This window comes from Nycticebus coucang, chromosome 9, assembly GCF_027406575.1.
Source record: "Nycticebus coucang isolate mNycCou1 chromosome 9, mNycCou1.pri, whole genome shotgun sequence".
NCBI lineage: Eukaryota > Metazoa > Chordata > Mammalia > Primates > Lorisidae > Nycticebus > Nycticebus coucang.
The window spans coordinates 87,104,203-87,113,590 of record NC_069788.1 but is presented as its reverse complement, the minus strand read 5'-3'; positions in this window follow the sequence as shown (position 1 = coordinate 87,113,590).

The following is a 9,388-nucleotide window of genomic DNA, read 5'->3' as shown; positions in this document are numbered from 1 at the left end:
GTGCAGAGATCTGGGTATGGTCCCCTCAGGTGAAACTGGAACGGCAGACGGATCTCACCCAGTAGAGTCCTGATGTGGTGCTCAGTTCTTTCCACATTTTCATCATTTTTAATGTGAGACATACAAGTCAGGCTTACTGTGTTCACAGATGAAACACTTTGGGTTTAGCCTTTGGGTGGTATCAACAGTCAAAAGAATCTGGGCAGTTTTTCTGCAAATCAGTCTCCCCCAGCAGCCTGTGAACCTATTTCTTGATCTTTTTAGCCTCGGCACGCAGTGGGTATGGGAGAAATATTTGTTGCATGAAAGAATGACTTCCTGGAGGATAAAGAGAGCTAGGAAATGAAAATCATCTGCCAAGCATTTATATTAAAGACAAAAAGTATCATTTACCCAAAAACAAGCTGAAGAAAACATGGCCCAGCTGCACAGAGGCTTGGTGGGGTCTGCTTAGCTGGCCATCATATCACATCTGGGTACCCCCATTGGCATGGACCTGGCAATGCTTCCAAATGAGGATGGGTATCATGGGGAATAGTTAAGAAACTATGTTACACAAGGAAATGGAAAAATTAGGACCACGGACTGGAGAGGACAGAGATGGTCGTGGGGAGTGTGGTGGTGAAGAAGTCAGTGTCCACAAACATTTGAAAGCTTGTGTAGAAGAAGAAGGCCCCGAGTCACTGGAGAATTGAGTCACTAGGCCCAGCACAGTGGAAGTTACAGGAAGGTGCCCCGGTGTGGAGACAAGACTGACAGCTATTTAAGTTCAAATCAAGCCAGTGGACCTATGAGGCCATGAACTCTTCACCTCTGGAAACTTCAAGCAGCAATTGCTAAATATATTATGTGGGGATTCTTATGTTAGACTTTCTATCTTTTAATAGTAATCAAAGATTATTAACGTTAACTTGAATGCTTATTCTGTTCTAGGCACTGTGCTGTTTTATATGCATTAACAACACTGTGATGAAGGTGCTATGATTTTCCAAGGATCTGATACAAAAGAGGTCATATGATTTGCCCAAAGTCACACATTTAATGATTTGTGTAATGACGTCTGAGTCCACACCTGTCTGGACCTTCGGACAGGTCTTCAGAGCCACCCCCTTCGCTACTATCCTCTGTGACCACAAGCTCTGTAACTTGATACCACGCACAGCCATTGCAGCCTGGCCCTTGCACCTTCCACATACTGTCAACCCTAATTGTATTGGTCAGTGTGGGCTAGTCATACTGTAGTAACAATCCCAAAATCTTAGTGGTTTAAAAATCACAGGGAGGCAGAAATCCATCAACACCTTCTGTCTACAGCCAAGAGGGCAAATCCTGTGCTGCACACAATTTCAGATCTCTCTCTCTCTTTCTCTTCCTCCCTTCTCAGGCATAACATAGTTGTCTGTCCTTATTTGGAAAGTCAGGCTCCAAATTCAGAAATGAATGAATGTGTAAAAGGGCTGAGGTTCTTATCTCAACACTTAGATCTTTATTTTCAGAACAAAGATATGATGGATGGAGTGGCAGAAACTACTGATGAGGCAGACATTGAGATCAACTAGAAGACATTCCAGCTGCTGGAAGTTGTGTTCAATGTGTGTGGAGCTGGGAGGGACTTTTTCCCCCTATTTTCTAGGGGAATACCTCTAAAATGCATGATGTTTCAAAGTTAGAAGGTTCTAATTTCACACCATTAAAACGGCACTTTATCTCATCCCCTCTCATCTATGGCCCTCCACTAGCCACTGCCCAGGAAGGACTGGCATCGTCATGTGGACGTGCCATGGTGCACATCCCCCATAACACAAAATAAGAAAAATGGCTGCAGCTGCTTCAAGTCGAGCCACACAGATTTCTCTTACTCTTTCTGATTTCTGGAAGTTCCCTAAAATTAGGGTTGCCAGATAAAATACAGGACACGGTCTTAGTCCATTCTTGCTGCTATAAAAAATGCCTTTGACTGGATAATTTATGAGAAATGGAAATGTATTTGTCACAGTTCTGGAGGCTGGTAATTCCACTATCAAGGTGCCAGCAGACTCGTGGGGGCTCCTTCTCTGTGCCCATGGTGGTGCTTGCTTCTTACTGTGTCCTCACAGGGCAGAGGGGCAGACCTGTTGTCTGCATGTGGCAGAAGACTCAGGCAGCTTCCTTAAGCATTTTTAAAATTCCATTTGTGAGGGCACTGCCCCCCTGTCTTAATCCCTTCCCCAAAGGGCCCACTTCTTAATACTACACAAGATTAAATTTCAACATGAATTTTGGAGGCTCAGAACATCCAAACCATAGCAGATGCCTAGTTAAATTTGAATTTCAGGTAAAAAAACAATCACTTCTTGGTATAACTATTGTTCCAGTATTGCCTAGGACGTCCTTTTACTGAAACCAGTATTCAGTATTCATCTGCAATTTAGCTGGGCAACCTGTATTTCTACTCGCTAAACCTCCCCTGTAATATAAATGCTGCTAATTTTCAAATAATAGGAGACAGAGCTGAGGAAAGTATATTGCCAAACACTAGCACGTAGCGATGCCTCGGCCTGTATTCCCAAACACGTGATTTGGGAATCAGTAAAGGTGCACCACAGAACAGTGAAGACAAATGGCTTTCATAGGCTTCCAAGAAAGGCATGATTCTAGAACTTGAGCTACAAGAAATCCTCTTCATTACCCTCCACAAGGTGGAGAATGGCAGTAGTAAGTGAGTCAAGTAAGTAGTGAGCCAATTAGCCCTCAGCTGTCACTGGACAAAGGTGGATAGGATAAGACTCATCTCTTCTGTGAAGCAAGACAGAAGTGCCCAAACCCCAGGCAGACCCTTTCCTGTGCACCAGCCAGTAGCCTCACCACGGGGCACAGAATGCATGGTTCTACAGATGTGATTTCATTCAACTGTTCCTTATGTTTATGGTGGCAGCAGAGAAGAACTGTGAGTGAAGATCTTATGTCTGGATTAATCGGTGGTCATTTCTCTCTGTGCTGTGTTCTGCTATGCAAAGAAACAGGCCTTGGCTGTTTCATCTGATCATTTTCACACATAACTGAGCCTCTAGGTTCTGGGTGAGTAATGGGTCCTGCTTTCATGGGATCAAAGCTCAGGAAGACTGTCTAGTAGCCCTTCATCAACTTGCAGAGAGGTGTCCTGGGCACTGAACTAGATTTTTGCTCACTGGTCTTATGTCTCACAACAACTGAGAGGCTTATCTTCATTTTAGAGGAGAGGCCTCTAGTGCTCACATCTCAGGCTATATGGGGATGTGACATCCTTTCCAAGAAGTTACGGACACCCTGAATGCTCCAGCACTCCAGGTAACACAGCCCCAAACTCATAGATGTAGTTCAAGCCTTACATTTTGAGATGAGAAAACTGAGGCTCCGTGAGGTTAGGTGAAATGCCTAGGCTCAGCACCTGTAGCTCAGCAGCTAGGGCACCAGCCACATACACCGGGGCTGGTGGGTTCGAACCCAGCCCAGGCCTGCCAAACAATAATGACAACTACAACCAAAAAATAGCCGGACATGTGGCGGGCACCTGTAGTCCCAGCTACTTGAGAGGCTGAGGAAAGAGACTCGCTTAAGCCCCAGAGTTTGAGGTTGCTATGAGCTGTGACACCATAGCACTCTACCAAGGGTGACATAGTGAAACTCTGTCCCCCCCCCCCAAAAAAAAGGAAAAAAAAAAAAAGAAAAAAAATGCCTAATGTCACCGTGGTTGTGGCAGGGTTGGTTTGCATGTGTGCCTCACCCCAGGTCACCAAGTGTCTTTCCTGGGGTCCCTAGGAAGCAGACGCTGAGATGTGAAGGAATCTTGTGTTCAGGATGTTTCTTAAGGAAGGCCTTGGGATCGACAGCTGTGGGCAGTGGGGTGCTAGTGAATGTTTCATAATTCTTTGGGGTGTGGGTGTGGAGGTTGAGTCCTGATTTTATAGAGTTTGCCAATTTTTATGGTGTCAGTTCTCCTACCATGGCCCATTTCACTGAAAGCAGAGTTGAGAAGAGGCCCACAGAGTGGGTGGCAGACCCTACTAGTGCACCGTGCCTGCAGGGGAGTGGGATGGGAGCAGAAGTCAGACTGTGGTGTAGTCTCAAGAAATGCTTCAGCCAAGCCAGGGAGCTGTGGGGCTGGCTGGTCCTGCAGTATAGTCACACATGGAGTCAAAGGGCTGAAACTTCATACTCCCTTGCCCCATACAAACCTGTTGTTAGCTGCTGCCCTGGGGTGAAGCCAGCTCTCTCCACAGAGGGAAGTTCCTGAGCTATTCTCAGCAGACAGTGCTAATATTCCCAGTATATTGGGAGGTCCTATGGGGGCATCTGGATGGTGCTTCATGGCATCTAGCTCACCTCGCAGGCCAATAGCAGATCTGGAATACAACTCAGGTCCACCTGAGTGAACCCCAGGCTCTTCTCACTGCACAGGCAGCTTCCATTGGTTGGTCTTTGCCAGTTACAGTATGGCCATCTCCAGGGGCAAGCTGGCACAGACCATGTGTGTCTAGACTGAAGACAGGTGAGATTCCAGGTTCTGTTACTGAGAACCAGGGGTCTACACAGTACCTCCCCATCTGTCAAGGTCTGGATGGAATGCTCCACCCCCTCAAAACCTACGCAGTAGGCTCCAAAGGTGAGAGTGGTGGTGCTCTTCTTCCTGTAAATTCCCACAGCACGACATGCAGCAGCCCTCTGCAGCTCCAGGCTCACACTGCAGTCATGTCCCCACTTCTTATTCTTTATTGGCAAAAAGTACTTTGCTTCTGTTTCACCCGTGTGTTCCCCATGGTTCTTGGCATCCAGAAGGTGCTTGGTAAACATTGGAAGAGATAGATGTATGAACCGGTGATTGAGTGAATGCTCCCAAAAGGTCTGGTGACTAGACCTCCAGTTCTGCACATGATTCAGGCTCTTGGCTGCCTTCCGTGGTGTGTTTTTTATTTCCTATGTGAAATCTCGTTTTCCCACCTGGGACTATGAGCTCATTTGCACTAGGCCCATGCCCTACATTTCTTCTGTGATCACAGAGCAGCTGGGCTTGCTATCACTCATTATTAGGAGAGATTGGTAGAGTGGAGAACTAGTGTATTGGCATAATCAATGCATTTGATAAAGAATTTCCCTTGGGTAACTGACTTTTTGGAAGAGTTCCGGTTGTTACATTTCCCTTTTCTTTGGGGAAATGATGATATTGGCAATTAAGAAAACAGTGCGAAGTTACCACAAGGTTAAGGAATTCCAGCAAATGGAACGTGCTGGATGATCGTTGCATTACATGTTATGTGGGTGGGTGCCACAGCAGCAACATTTTTGGAAGACCTCAGCTATGGTCTTCCAAAGACCACCTTTCCTAGCGGTCAGTGGACTTTTGGGGGTGCCCTCGCTTCTGTGACCAGCACCCTGGCAATCCCTACGATGTGCAAAACACAGTCTTCACACTGCAGTTATTCTTTTTTGGTGGAGTGACCCTTGTTTCTGGGATATCTTCCAGGCCATGCAATTACTGTCACTGGTCTAGACAATCCTCCACCTCAGGAGGATGATCCAAGCAGCTATCCCCAATAGAGAGAGAGTGTGTGTGTGTGTGTGTGTGTGAGAGCGTGTGTGTGTGTACGTGTGTGCACTCACACACAAACATGCATGCAGGAAGATGGGATTGTAGAATACACGCCCTTTGACTGGTTGAATTCACATTTCCCGTTTTTTTGTGATGTCCAGAGACTCACTTCCTATGGCCCCTGAAACCCTGTTTTGCTAGGTTTTCTTCCAAGAGCCTCTCTGCCCGCAAGTCCTTCAACTGCCATCCATCTTTTTAGAAACCTTTGTCACCCTGACTTACACATTCTAATATTACCTATCTTCCAAAATAAAAGTATAAACTTTATTTGTTTTAGAGACAGAGTCTCACTTTGTCACCCTCGGTAGAGTGCTGTGGCGTCACAGCTCATAGCAACCTCCAGCTCTCAGGCTTAGGGCATTCTCTTGCCTCAGCCTCCCAAGTAGCTGGAACTACAGGCACCTGCCACAACGTCTGGCTAATTTTTTTTGCAGTTTTTGGCTGGGGCTGGGTTTGAACCATAGACACTGACCTACTCCTTTGAGCCATAGGCACTGCCCACGCCTGGCTATTTTTTTGTTGCAGTTCTGCCAGGGCTGGGTTTGAACCCATCACCTTTGGTATATGGGCCGGCACCCTACTCACTGAGCCACAGGCGCGGGCCCCATATACCGAAGGCATAAACTTAATGACATTAATTCACAGTCATACCTTAAGGGGAAAAAGATGGAAGATTCAGGGAGGTCCTCTGTCTATTGCTCAGAAAACCAAGTGGAAGAAAAGGGCTTGCCACCCACAGTTCATGGTGATGTGATACATCCTAAAGAAACTTCTTGCAGTTTTTCAAAAGAGCTTCTATCTCCAACAAGTCTTCTTGTCTTTGCATGTGGCCTTCCCTTCTCCCCCAAAGCCGTTCTCCTCTTTTCCACTCAACTAATTCTGAGTCTGACTTCACTTCCTCTAGGAAGCCTTGTCAGGTCCTGTCAGTCTGCTTGTGAGATCCTTCCTACTTACTTGCTGTTTTACATTTATAGTTAGATGTCTTTATAATTATATATGTGTATGTTGTGTTTCCCCAACAAGCTCCTAGAAATACTGGAACAATAATTGTCTGCTGACTTAGTCCTTGCTGTCCAATGTCTAGAACATAATGGAAACTTGACATGTGACTTTTGGGAGAGGGGTGGGATAAATGAATTATGAAGTGATTTTAAAAGAACTGTATTGCTTCATAATCGATTTGATCTTTGCATGAGAAAGCACCCATATTTGTACCTTTGGGAGCATGGAGATGAGATCACAAGCAAAATAACAAAAGACAATGGAGGACATGATGTTCATTCATCTTATTTCAAAATCTGATTGAATAGACAGAAGTCAAAATTTAATTCATTCAAATAACGTACTATGTATGCTTCCAAACCTAATGGATGAAATTTATACCTTTTGAAACTTCTTTATGAAAATTCAAGGACCTCAAAGGGTAAAAAGCAATGATTAGTCATATTATTTAAGTATGAAATGAATACAAAGATTCAAGTTTATATGTTGTTTTCATGCTGTTTTCACAGAGATTGCTTTATATGTAATAATGTGGCAGGAGGAAGGGCGCACAGAATTTTGGTATTTTCTCTGCAACTGAAGCAAGCCAGAGGTCTGATGAGTTTAAGCTGCTCTGAGATGTGCCCCACCTCCCCCGCATCCAGCCTGAGCATTAGCTGCTCAGGAGAGTATTATATGCTCTTCCATATCTTCCCAGTAATTAGGCAATTTTTATGTACGAGATGCTTTATAACACGCACACCTACATTGTTCTGACCTTTCTTCCGTTTACCTGCAGCGTGTGGTATTTTGGGAAGTGACTTTTCTTGGTGAGTGACAGAGTCACACTTCTTGCCAGCTCCCATGGAAAGCAAGGCAGCCAGCTGCCCCCATTGCCCTCAGGAGCAGGAACTGCAGACCTTACTGAGGCACCTCAATCTGTAATTCCCAGCACAGAAATGCCAGTCCTTCTCTGATGCCCTGTGTAGTTCTGAGGTTTTGTTTTCAATATTTCACACCTTGTAATTCTGAGACCCAGTGTGGGCATCGTAGAATCACCCTTTCTTCCTTGGGGTTGTGGTTCTGAGCTGGGGGCTTAAATACCAGTATCAGAGAGCTGGCGTGGGGGTGTTGGGAGGCAGATAGGAGCTCAGTGCATCAGGGGAGGGGAAGTTGGAGACTAGAATACTGATCGAGAAATGGGTTCTTGGTCCCCATCATCTATCTGGGTTTGGAATCATGCTCCTGCCTTGGAAAGAATTTTGCAAATAGTTTGGGTGGAAAATGCTTTGTTTCCCTCCCTGGTATTGACCATATTTAAAGTGTGGCTTTGACTTAATGATCAGACTTAAAAAATTTAATTTTATTTAATTTTTTTTGAGACAGATTCTCACTCCGTTGCCATGGGGTGGTGTCATGACTCATAGCAACCTCAAACTCTTAGGCTCAAGTGATTCCCTTGCCTCAGCCTCCCAAGTAGCTGAGACTTCAGCCACTTGCCACAACACCTGGCTACTTTTTCTGTATTTTTAGTAGAGATGGGGTTTCACTCTTACTCAGGCTGGTCTTGAACTCCTGAGCTTGAGCAATCTGCCTGCTTTGGCCACCCAGAGTGCTAGGATTATAGGCGTAAGCCACTGTACCTGGCTGGTCAGACTTCTAAACATAAATATTTTATCGTTTATATCTTAATAAGTATGTTGTCTATCAAAGTAAGCAGAATCCAATATTACTCCCTAACCCCCAACCCAAATTTGGGGGTCTTAGGTGGCTTTGGCTGGTCCTATGCTATAGGAATCTGAAGTAAAATGAACATGTTGGGGTGAGAGTGAGTAACTGGGCTGAATCCCCAAGGCAGAGGTCAGGACAGAGGCAGATTAATAAACCCGCTGATTGGAGGGTAAGTGCCACCATAGACATACGGTCCTTGGCCTTCCAGCACAGGTATTGTCCAGAGTCATCCAAACAGTGTCTCGAGAGCTGACTGAGCAGGTAGAGGTCCCCTCCCCTGTGTGTGTGTGTGTGGGGTGGGGGTGGGGGTGAAGAAAGCAGCAGACTAAGGTGCAGCCCCCTCCCACCTGAGCATTGTCCTTTCTCAGTGCAGTGGCCATCGTCAACCTGTGAGGGTAGATTTAATGTTTGTAAATAGGTCCAAATTCTTTGGAGCCAAATCTAGAAATAAAATGAATAGTTGCACCGAGGAATATAGCACTTGGGATCAAAAACCATGCATGGCTGTAAAAACAAAACCATTATATGGCTTACAAATGGACTCCAGTGGCAATTCTAAAATAAGAATCCAAATGAGGTTGGAGCAATGACAGCCCCAGTGAAATGAGTATGTGGTTTCCCAAGGGGATATCATGAAAGCTTCCGTGGAAGGATGGAAGTGGACATATTTGCCAAACAATTGGATAGCACATGAGCACAGAAACCATGGATGTTGAATCAAAGCCAGTCCACACTCTGCTATGCCCTTGGCACATGGGTCCTGGATAACCTCCTCCCTGCAATTGGCAGCATTTGTTTGCTGCTCTAACTGGGATGTCCCAGCCCCTTCTCCGTCAGGTTGACTTGTAGGCATCCTTCATGATTTGACTTAATTTTCACCTTCTCAAACCTCACAGAGAGCTACTCTTTTCTCTGCCCCATTTTGTATGTGAATAAATCTCTATAATCTATATTTTCCCAATGCATTATTATAAATTGTCTGCTTTTTATCTCTCCCCACCTATGCCCCATGTTGTGAGCATCTTAAAGGCAGGGGTTTTCTTATTCGTGTCTGTATTTCCAATGCTTGGC